Source organism: Rosa rugosa, chromosome 7 (assembly GCF_958449725.1).
Source record: "Rosa rugosa chromosome 7, drRosRugo1.1, whole genome shotgun sequence".
NCBI classification, from domain to species: Eukaryota; Viridiplantae; Streptophyta; class Magnoliopsida; order Rosales; family Rosaceae; genus Rosa; species Rosa rugosa.
Window position 1 is genome coordinate 17,241,211 of NC_084826.1, and position 11,941 is coordinate 17,253,151.

Genomic DNA, 11,941 nt, shown 5'->3' on the forward strand with positions numbered 1-11,941 from the left:
TATAATCTCATAATTATACATGCGCGATCGTTCAGTCATCAATACAAAATACCTGAAACATTTTTCCCTTAAATCAAGTATATGCTGATCCCCTGAACCCTCCAAGTCAATATACACTCGCTCCACAGAGTTATATATTACACAAACTTACGAATTAAATTTCCATCACAAAATAAAATGTAAATGCTCCTCAGAGCTCACTACATAGCGGAAGTCATACACTGGCAAAGCCAACAAAATTTGCTTCCTACCCGTTCTGCTGCCGACAAGCTACCTCAGCTTCAGCCACGATTTCCCCGACCTGCAGGGATTAACTCCTACACCGTTTGAATGGTGCACCGGGTTGCCACACAACAAACCCGGTAAGCTTTTGCAAGCCCGTATGAGTAACTCATGAACATCAATCAACAACACACACAAATCAGCTTAAGGAAAACATGCAACCATGATTCCTTGATTTCCTTCTATCATTCCATATCCTTTCCACCGAAAGGACAACATAAATCACCGCTGTGACAATGTTCTATTTGCTAACTTAACCATCAAGAAGCAATTCAAGTCTCATCTAGACAATAAAAGAAGAGTACTCTCGGAACTCTCCTTTTAAACTACACTCTTATGAGTCTCCGGCAACATCGACCGTTACTTCCATAAGCTATAATAGCAGACAGACTAGCACCCTAGCTGATCGTACCCACTTACCCGGCCAACTGCGTGATTCCCTATTTCATGCCTTGGTCACTATCTGCGACCTGTCACCATCTGTGACCTATAATCATTCAGACCCCGTCTGGTCTCGGAATCAACCTTTGGTCACCATCTGCGACCTATCACCATATGTGACACTTGATCTTTATACCCCATCTGGTCTCAGATCAACCATTGGTCACCATCTGCAACCTGTCACCATCTGTGACTCTTGGTTTTCAGCCCCCGTCTGGTCTTAGAACCAACCGTTGGTCACCATCTGCGACCTGTGCTTTTCAGACCTCATCTGGTCTCAAAATCAATTATCTATACTTTTCAAACAATAGAAAACATCTTTTTCCACAATATTGTTTCTATGAAAAGTCGCATTTAACAATAATATAAAACATCATCATGCATATTATTCATCACATATCATCCACAAGAATATATATATATTTCACGTAAATATATATATATATATATACGTAGTCATTCGCTCAGGAATGCCTACTAATACGGTAATACCAACTATAGTTTGCAGTTAAATAATTAACGCCAAAACAATAATGGTAATTCCGTTCATAATGAACCTTGTGAGATTACTCACCTCGAATTCCCGCTGCGTTTTCAACAAAGAACAAAGCGGCCAATCCGCCAAATAACCGTCCAAATACTTCGTCAAGTACCTAATCACAAACAGTTTCCACTTAGTAACGATTCACATTTGATTTAAGTCCGAAACCCCTGTTTTGAACTAAAATCCCCAAAGTGGGGCCAATCGAGGCAAAATCACATCCGAGACCTCCCAAAGTCTCCGGAATACGTCCACGATCGATATGACCCAAACACAAGTCGATCGGACGCTCGAATCCTCACGGATCGAATAAATCGATCGGTATGAAACCGTAAAAATCATAACAAATCCATACGAACTCCAAAATTTGCATATTATATATCGAAACGCTGTATCAACGAGTAGAACATATATAATACCAAAAAAGTCCCTTACATGGCCGGAACACCGCCACAGGAGGTGGCGCACCGCCGCCGGCCAAAACTCAATATTTCACAAAACTTCCAACATCAAAAAGCTTCTTCTAAGCATGCTTGTGAATTCTCATAACTAGCTCGAAGTCAGAAAACAAGCATAAAGGGTCGAAAACTACCTCACAAGCTTTGGATTTTTGCTCAAACTGAGTTGAACCGATTTCCATGTAAATCGATCCAAACAAACACCATAGATCGACTCAGACGACCCCCACGAAGCCAAGGAAGGAAGCTTGAAGCCGTGCCGTCGCCGGAGCTGTGTTTTCAGGTCGGGTCAAAAAACACCAATCTACACCGCCTTGCTGCGCCGTACACGGTGGATATCGCCGCTAGAGAACACCATAGGGACGACCAGACAGAGGAGGCGAACCAGCTGTCCAAAATTCACGGCCAGAGGTCGCCGGAGTTGCGAGTTCCGACTGGGTAGGATCGCCGGGTTCGGGTCGGGTCAGACGGAAAGTTTTGTTTCTGAAGGAGTCGACCGAGAGAGAAAAGAGAGAGAAAAGATGGTTTCCGGAAATGGAAACTTGAAATTATGAAAGAATTCTGATTTTTCCTCTATTTATACTAAAACGGAAACTTCTTCCGCTAGCCATAACTTTCTCATACGAACTCCGATTGACGCGTTCCACATGTCCACGAACTCGTATCGACGCTCTCTACGACTTTTGTGAAGGAAGTTTTTCGAGAATCCCAACGTATAAAAAGTCAAACTTCACACGACCCCCTAAACTGTGAAATTCGAATAATTACACGTACGAAAACCATTACACTTCACACACAACCTACGAATAAAGCACAATAACAATTATTCGTACAACTGGTCCATTAATAATTACTGAAATTAAATAACAGAAACCCAGGTCATCACACACCGCTACCACCAAACATGCTAACACCGTTCTGGGCTTCAAAACCCGGAAGCCTAGTCGCTCACCGACGTCGGACGACGCCTCTCGCGCCGTCGCCGGAGTTACTGCCCTTGTTGAGATCAATTTATGTCCTCCAGTTGAAATTAAGCTACACGACCACCACGGATGCAACCTGTGCTTCGTTCTCCACCAAAAACCCCATAGCCCCGGCTCCTAATTCCGGCAGACGTCGTGGCACGCACCGCATGCGCCGCCACTGGTGTGTGAGCTACCCAGTGCCGCGTGAGCGCCACCAGGTCATTCATTCGGTCTGGTAAGCTAGATTTTCGTCAAGTTCATCTTAGTTAAGGCCTTTGTCTTGAATTGGATTATAGACCCTAATTCTATCGTTCATTTGGATTGTGTGAGGTATGTGGATTCCTGCGTTTTGAAGCTCCGGATTAGTAGTTAGCTACTCGGCCAGTGTAATTGGAATTGGTTGAGGTGAGAACCAGGCTCGGTTTTGAATATAAATGTGGTTAAGGGTTGGCTTATTAAGGCCATCTCCAACCCAAAGGGCTAATAATAGCCCTAGGACTAAATTTTAACCCTGAATTCTGTACTATTCATTGATCTGACATCAACCGTCTCCAACCCGTCAAGGCTAAATTATAGCCCTAAAATATATTTTAACATTTTGGATATATATATATATATATATATATATATATATATATATATATATTCTTATTTTTTAAAGTCAATTGACTTATAGTAATTGAAATAATTTTTATGATAAAAAATATTTTTTCGGTTGTATTTTTTTTTTATAAAGATAATTAAAAATATCTTTAGCTAATTTTGAAATGGAATAAAACTGGAATCATATTTTTATTATTTATTTTATTCATGACAAAAGCATTTAAAAGTTACACAACAAAGTAAGAAAATGCAAACACTTGTCAGTGACAACCCTGACAATTATTAAAATCAGAAATTGAAAGCTTTGAAAACTCAATCACATAGCAAAGATCAAATTCATGGTGCTTGACCTCGCAGACTCCAAAGGTGTTGGACAAGATCATCTTGTAAATGTCGGTTACCAACAGGAGAACATATCATTCTATATCGAGACATATATTCCGACATTGTAATTCTTCCGGATCTTGGATCCCTTTCCAAATTTTCTCTCGCTTCGTCTAAGATGCGAGCTCGAGCCCTTCTGGACCTATTTGGATCCAGTTCGTCATCATCAGACTCGCCATTGTAGTAATCGACACGTTCATCCTCAACAATCATATTATGAAGGATAATGCATGCCAGCATGATATTTGACAAATTTTCCAAACTCCACCCTCTTGCAGGTTGTCTAATGATTGCCTAACGGCTAGCTGACGTCAGCAACTAGCCGTTGCTGACATCATGCTTTTGTCAGCTTCCACTACCAGACGTGGGCCAACATGATTCTGATCCAATTTTTTTAAAGGGCCAAATGGGCATTCTTAGTGCTATTTTTAGCCCTTTAACCTCACCTATAGCCGTCATATTTGGCACTTTGGCCCTTAACATCATGGGTTGGAGTTGAATTGGGCTAAAATTTGCCCCTTTAGCACTTTGTCCAAGTGGGTTGGAGGTAGCCTAACTTGTCGTGTCTGCTAGGAATTGGAGTGATTGTTGATGGAGGAGAGCAGCTATGGCCGGCGAAGCGGATCTCCATTTGGAAAAGAAGAAATGGTAGGTGTTGGTCCTGCCAAACCATGGGCTTTGGTGTGGTGATTGTAAAATTCTAGTGGTTGTTATCGAATGGAATGACAATTTGGCATGCTGCTTGAATAGTTGATGCTGCTTTGAGTGATCGATTGTTGAGAATTTAGCTTAAATGTGGACAAGCATGTAATGGCCAAATGTGTAGAGAAGATTAGTTTTGTTAGTTAAAATGATGACGGAGTTTGAAATGTCATATGGTAAAGTAAATGGTTGTTGTGAAAGAAAATGAGGAGCTTGAGTAATTATCAATGTTGAGTGAGATTTGGGAATGAAAATGGTGGATTTTATTTGATTGAGTTAAATTAGGATATTGGATTAAAGTTCATGAAACAATTTACAAATTGAAGTACTTAAGTGGTGCCATATCCCGGAACAAAACGAGATCATTCGGGAATGGTATTTGTCATTCATTTATCTTCGGTAGAAATGCTAAGTAATGGAGTCAAATAGATTGACCCGGACTGTAAGAAAGAAAGAGGTATGATTACCATATCTCGAATAACCTCACTAAGTTAAGAGGATTATTTGGGAATGGATACCATTAACTATTGGCTAAAGAATAAATCGGTAACATATAAAGGAATGGAACAACGTGAATTATGAATTGAGTACTTATTGGATTTAGTTTTGTTGATAAAGGACTTGAGCATGTGCACTTGGAGTTGGATGAACTATTGAAAGACGAGAATGAATCTAATTGTGGATGAGCACTCCATTTCCAGGTAGGGTGAGCCGTCCCTATCTTGTTAGTGGTTTCATGTGTGTGTATAGGCCTATATATATTATGTTGCCTGCATAAATCCTTATGGATGTCATAGTCGATGCCTCGATGATTTTTACTGCATTGAATTGTTGATTATCGAAATTGAATGAAAATCGAGGCCTAAACATTGCTTGTTATGATGAGATATGATATGATTGTTGTGACCTAAGAGTGATAGGAGCGATGCTTCCTATGGTGTCGAAACCGTGAACCTCTAGAGGGGCGATATGACCATATGTTGTGTTGAACCTGTGTCACCTTAGTAGTGTACGTAGGGAGTCGACAGTGATATCATATGGCATTGGACCAGTAAATGGACACTCTCGCTGCCCATAGCCGGTAAGAAAAGTGAATGGAAAATATTGATGGATTTGGCTATGATCGGCAGTTGGCTTGGTTTACCGGGTACAGGAAACCAGGGTTTCGGTCACAGGTGAGTTGGAAATCCTGCAGGTGAGTATCTTTGAGCTCAGGTTGATTTAGCATACTGCATATGCTTTAGAAAAAAAAAAAGTTTGTGGTTGCCTCTTTTTAAAGTATTTTCAATAAACATGCACAATACTATGTAATACTTATTTTTTAAGTATATTATTTTCAAACCTAGTGTACATACATGTACATTTGCAAGCATAATTAGCTATAATGGGCCACGCTCATTGTGCCGCCAAAGGTACTAATTCCAACCAAAGGAATGACATACAGGTACACCGCCAGGCAGGTTACAACCTCAGAGTCGGATCAGCCCCAGGTCACCGCCGACGCGCCGTGCCAAGATAGCATCAGAAGCTCCTGAAGCTGGGAACTGAAGCACATCAGTCCCACATCGAAAACAAGGAGGAGGTCAGCCTCCTCCTCACCTATAAAAGGTTCTCTCTTCTCTCCTTATTAATTATGCATTTAATACTTACCTACTGTTACTTTGTCAACATAAATACATTGACTAACTTAGGCATCGGAGAGTTGAAGACCGCCCAACGCGGTCTCCCTCTGACGCCCTCTGTATTTTACTTGACAGGTAGCGGAAGCTTTGAGTACATCACAAATATCAATCCGCCCACCGGATCAGCGTTAACAAAGGTTTGGCTACTGCCGAACTTTTAGACATTAACATTGGCGCCGTCTGTGGGAATCCTTGAACAAAAGGTCATCCCACCACATCCACCATGACTAGCGGTAGCGGAGGAAACGCTGAGGAGCAGGCGGACCAGTCCGCCATCCCCCAACCCTCCGACCCAGCAGTAGGAGTTAACCGCGCACTATTCACAACACCGGCCAACCCCGGCGTTGAGGCAAATCCAAGCAGCAGTCGCCCGCCGGGCCAAGATCTCGTCACTATGTACGATCTAGCACTGGCGGATCTTCATAAGGCAAGCAGAGAAAGTGAGGAAGAGCGCAAGGAGAAGGCTGAGGCCCAAAAACAGTTGGCTACGCTGACGTCACGTTTTGATGAACTGAAGAAGACGCTGGAGGCCACCGCCAATCCAGCACAAAGCGAACAGTCACGTAGCACCAGGCGTAGTTGGCCTGGCACCGGCACATTGGTACCAGGGCCAGTCATACAGATGCAGGTACCGCTGGACCCACCTGAACTATTGGGGATGGGACCACCGCCCATCCCCCAACTAATGCTGGAGCAGGAGGCGGAATCACTGCCGCACACCAACCGCTCAGAAGCTAGGGCGAGGACCGAGGGCAACCCACCTGCGCCAAGGCGCAGACAGGTCCAGTGGAATATCCAAGTTGGTTCCGCCGGTGACGCAACCGCCCAGATACTGGAAAGGATGCAACAACTGGAGCAGAGGTTAATCCGGGCAGAGTCGGGCGCCCCAGCGTCAACTCAGAACCCACTTTTCGCCTCCAGGCCTGGGCCCTTCACCGCTGCGATTCTGCAAGCTATCAGACCAGCGTATGCCAAAACCCCAAAGATGTCGCATTACGGCGGAATGTCTGATCCCTTCGTCCACATGGACACCTTCAAGAAAGTCACCAACAACAAGGGATTTGACGACACCACCCTGTGTCACTTGTTCAGCGAAACATTGGACGGTGAGGCAATGAGCTGGTTTTTCGAGTGTCCACCAGGGTCCATTGACTTATTCCAGGCACTATCACACGCCTTCCTCCCTCAGTTCATCTTATTGTCCGCCGGACATCACAACACAAGTCAGTTGTTCAGCGTCAAGCAGGGAGCAGACGAGTTACTAAAGGCATTTGTCACAAGGTGGCGGGCGGCGGCGTCCCAGTGCCGCGACCTAGATAAAACAATGGCATCGGCGGCTTTCAGGCAGGGACTCCTCAAAGGGCCATTCCTCTATCACCTTAACTACAATCATCCTAATGCGGCATATGACCACGTCATGAGTGAGGCGGTCATCCACGCCCAGGCGGAATTCCTCACATATGGAGAAACCCCGCCGCCACCAGTAACTCCAACAAAGTCAACACAGCCATCCTCCAGTCATCCGGAAACCGCTAACAAGATCCCTTCAGCACCGCCAACTGACAAGAAGAGGGAGTGGCAGCAGGGCCACCACCAGAACAAGAGGCAGAGGGACCAGCATTACAACAAGGGCAACCGCCCAACCCATGGGGATAACCGCAACAAGCAGGCGGAGTCCTCCCAGCGGTATGCAGTGTTCACTGTCCTCACGGCCTCGTATGAGGAAATCTACAATCAATGCAAGGATCAGATCCCACCGCCACCCCCTCCAAGGTACCCAAAAACGGGTAAACCCAGGAACACCGGCAAATGGTGCAAATACCACGAAGACAGCGGTCACAACACCAACAGCTGCAATGCTCTCAAAACAGCCGTTGAGACCTTGTACCGTGACGGCAAGATGGAGCAGTTCAAGGTGCACCAACCGCCACCTGTGATCGCCAATGTGGAGACGTTGGGCCGCATCAACACCATTGACGGTGGGGCCCCAATCACTAGCCTGTCTCACAGGGCAAGAAAGCGCTACGCACGCGCTAATCATCCAAAGGAAGTCTGCAACATCCGCTAAGAAAGATCCGCCAAACTCCCAAAGTCAGGTTGGGAACCTATTACCTTCTCAGAGGAGGAGGAGCGAGGAGTGCATCTACCCCATGACGACCCATTCTTGGTCGACGCCATTCTTGGCAGGTTTTCAGTGGGGAGAATCCTGGTGGATAGCGGGTCCGCTGTCAACGTCATCTTCAGCAGTTGCTACGACCACCTCAAGCGGAACAAGAAACTACTCCAGGATCACGAGCCACTACTCAGCTTCTCCGGCGACGTCACGCAACCGCTGGGATCAGATTACATGAGGCTGGTTATTGGCACCAGTCCATGTATGGCGGAGGTACATACGGAATTCATAATTGTCGACTGCTTCAGTTCATATAACGCCATCATTGGGCAGCCGGCACTCAACAAGCTCAAGTGCATCATCGCCGGATACATGCTTCTCATGAAGTTCCCCACACCCAATGGCACGGGATGTGTGAGAGGAAGTCAACAGTTGGCTCGAGAATGCTATTCAATGACTATAGCGCGGTCAGCACGGCGCCATGAAATCCTGACAGTGGGTAATCAGGCACCGCCACCAAATATCTTTGAGGATCCTAGGGATGAGGAGAAGAAGTATGTCAAGAAGGAACCGGTCAACCCGGAGACGTCGTTGAAAGATGTCTGCATCTTGGACGAGCACCCTGAGCGGACGGTGCGCATGGGCGCCCAGTTAGACCCAGAGGTAGCGGCGGAGCTCACCCAATTCCTGCGTGACAATGCTACAGTCTTTGCGTGGTCATACGCGGACATGCCAGGTATCTCTCCTGATATTATCACACACAAGCTGACTATCAAACCCTCTTTTTATCCCATCAAGCAGAAACGGAGGGCCTTTGATGAGGAAAAGTACCAGGCAATAGGAGAGGAGGTTGCCAAACTCCAGGGCATTGGATTCATCCGCCAAGTCATCTATCCCCAGTGGATCTCCAATTTAGTAATGGTCAAAAAACCCAGCGGCAAGTGGCGGATGTGTGTCGACTTCAAAAATCTCAACAAGGCATGCCCAAAGGATAGTTTCCCGCTACCTCGTATCGATCAGCTAGTCGATGCAACCGCAGGACATGAGCTCCTCAGCATGATGGACGCTTTCTCCGGATATAATCAGATCAAGATGCACCCCGGCGACCAGGATTGCACCACCTTCACAACCGACAAAGGCCTCTACTGCTACAATGTCATGCCTTTCGGTCTAAAGAACGCCGGTGCAACTTATCAGCGGTTGATGAACGCCATGTTCGCTGAGCATCTGGAAAAAATCATCGAGGTCTACGTGGACGACATGCTAGTTAAGAGCATAAAAGCCAGCGGACATGTGGCAAACCTCAAGATCATAGTAACCATTCTCCTGGCCTATGGTATGCTCCTCAACCCAGAAAAATGTTTCTTTGGGGTCACCGCTAGCAAATTTCTGGGTTACATCGTCAGTGAGCGGGGCATCGAGGCTAACCCGGACAAGGTACAGGCCATCCTCGACCTGGCGGACCCGGAGTATAAGGTAGACGTCCAATGCCTCCAGGGCAAATTAACCGCCCTTTCTCGATTCATCTCCAGACTCACTGATAAGTGTGCCCCATTCTTCAAACTCCTCAAAACTACTCACAAGAAAGTCATCAACTGGAACGCAGAGTGTCAGGCGGCGTTCCAGGGCCTGAAGGAATACTTGGCGGCAGTCCCTCTCCTTTCTGTGTCCCTGTGCAAGGAGAGACACTGTTCATCTACCTAGCGGTCTCGGTAACGGCGGTAAGCTGCGCCATTGTCCGGCGGGAAGGCCAAGACGAGCTCCCAGTGTTCTACTCCGGCAGAGGCATGAACGGAGCAGAAACAAGGTATCCTCCCTTGGAGCAACTAGCCCTCGTACTCATCGTTGCCGCCAGGCGCCTCCGCCAATACTTTCAGGCTCACACGATCCACGTGTTAACCAATCAACCGCTGAGGCAAGTGATGCAGAACCCTGAACACTCGGGGCGCCTCAGCAAGTGGGTCATTGAGCTCAGCGAGTTCGACCTAGACTACAAGCCGAGAACCGCCATGAAAGGCCAGGCAGTGGCGGACTTCATCGCTGAACTCACCGAGCATCAGCAGGAGCCCGGTACCGAAACAGAGCCCGGGACAGAAATGGTAACCACTGAGAAGCAACTCCCCTACACTTGGATTGGAACCTGCATATGGACGGCTCCGCTAGCGCCAAGGCCAGCGGCGCCGGAGTCATCTTAACAGGACCCGGGGGACTGAACGCGGAATACGCGTTGAAATTCAACTTCAAAGCTTTAAACAATATGGCGGAGTACGAAGCACTCATTGCCGGCCTACTCCTGGCCATCGACTCGGGCGCTGATAGCGTCAACATATTCAGCGACTCTCAATTAGTCGTTAACCAAGTCAACGACAGCTTCCAAGCCAAGGACCAGCAGTTAGCGGCATATTTGGGGTACGTCAAAACATTGCTTAAAAAGTTTAAATTTCACACCATCACACAAATCCCCAGGGAAAAGAACGCCAAGGTTGATTCACTGGCGAGACTGGCAACCGCCCAACCACAACAAAGTCCTGCGGACACAAGAGTGGAATGCCTTGACAGGCCAAGTATCACAAAGACCCTGGCGGAAATTTTCAACATTGAAGTAAATCCCAGCTGGATGGATGAGATTATCGCATACAAGCGCAGCGCGACGTTGCCGGAGGACAAGGTCCAAGCGCGACAACTCAAGCGGAGAGCAACCCGCTACAACATCCAGAATGGCAAGCTTTACCGCCAAGGATTCACCCATCCCAACCTCCGCTGTCTAACCCCGGAGGAGGGAAGAGTTGTTCTAGCGGAGATCCACGGCAGAGAATGTGGAAACCACTCGGGCGCCAGATCCTTAGCCAATCGCACAATGCGACAAGGCTACTTCTGGCCCACACTTGGTGATGACGCCCGGCGGATTTCGAGGTCTTGCCATAAATGCCAACAGTTTGCAGATCTCCCACATGCACCGGCAGAACCGCTGTCAGTCATCATCGGCCCTTGGATTCACTCCACGTGGGGCCTCGATTTGATGGGAAAGTTCCAAACCGCCAAGGGCCAGTTCAAGTACATCATTGTTGCCATCGACTACAACAACAAGTGGATAGAGGATGAGCCACTGACGGCAATAACTACCGCCAAGGTAATTCACTTCCTCTGGAAGAACATCTACTGCCGCTATGGTGTCCCACATACAATCATTACAGACAACGGCACGCAGTTCAACAACAAAGAACTCATCTCTTTTACCGCCAACCTTGGCACCAAATTGAGTTTTGCATCTGTCGCCCATCCCCAAACCAACGGCCAGGTCGAAGCAGCAAACAAGATAATCAAGAAGCTGCTAAAAAAGAAGCTCGATGACGCTAAGGGTTTGTGGGCGGAGAAGCTTCCAGAAGTCCTATGGGCCATCCGGACAACTCCAACTACCGCCACCGGCAAAACCCCTTTTTGTATGATGTTCGGAACAGAGGCTGTCCTACTTGTTGAGGTAACTCAGCCTACCGCTAGGATCGAAGGCTACTGCCCAGAGACCAACAGCGACGACGTCAGCCTAGACAAGGACCTCTTGGAGGAAAAACGACACAAGGCCCATTTGCCCAACTTGCAAAACAAACAGCGGGTATCGCGTTTCTATAACGCCAGTCAAGGCCCGGAACCTCCAATTGGGGGACTGGGTAATGAAGGAAGTCATTCCCCCGCCAACAAAACTCCGCCCAACTTGGGAAGGTCCATACAAAATCGTGGAAGTCGTTGGCCCAGGCACCTTCTACTTAATGGGC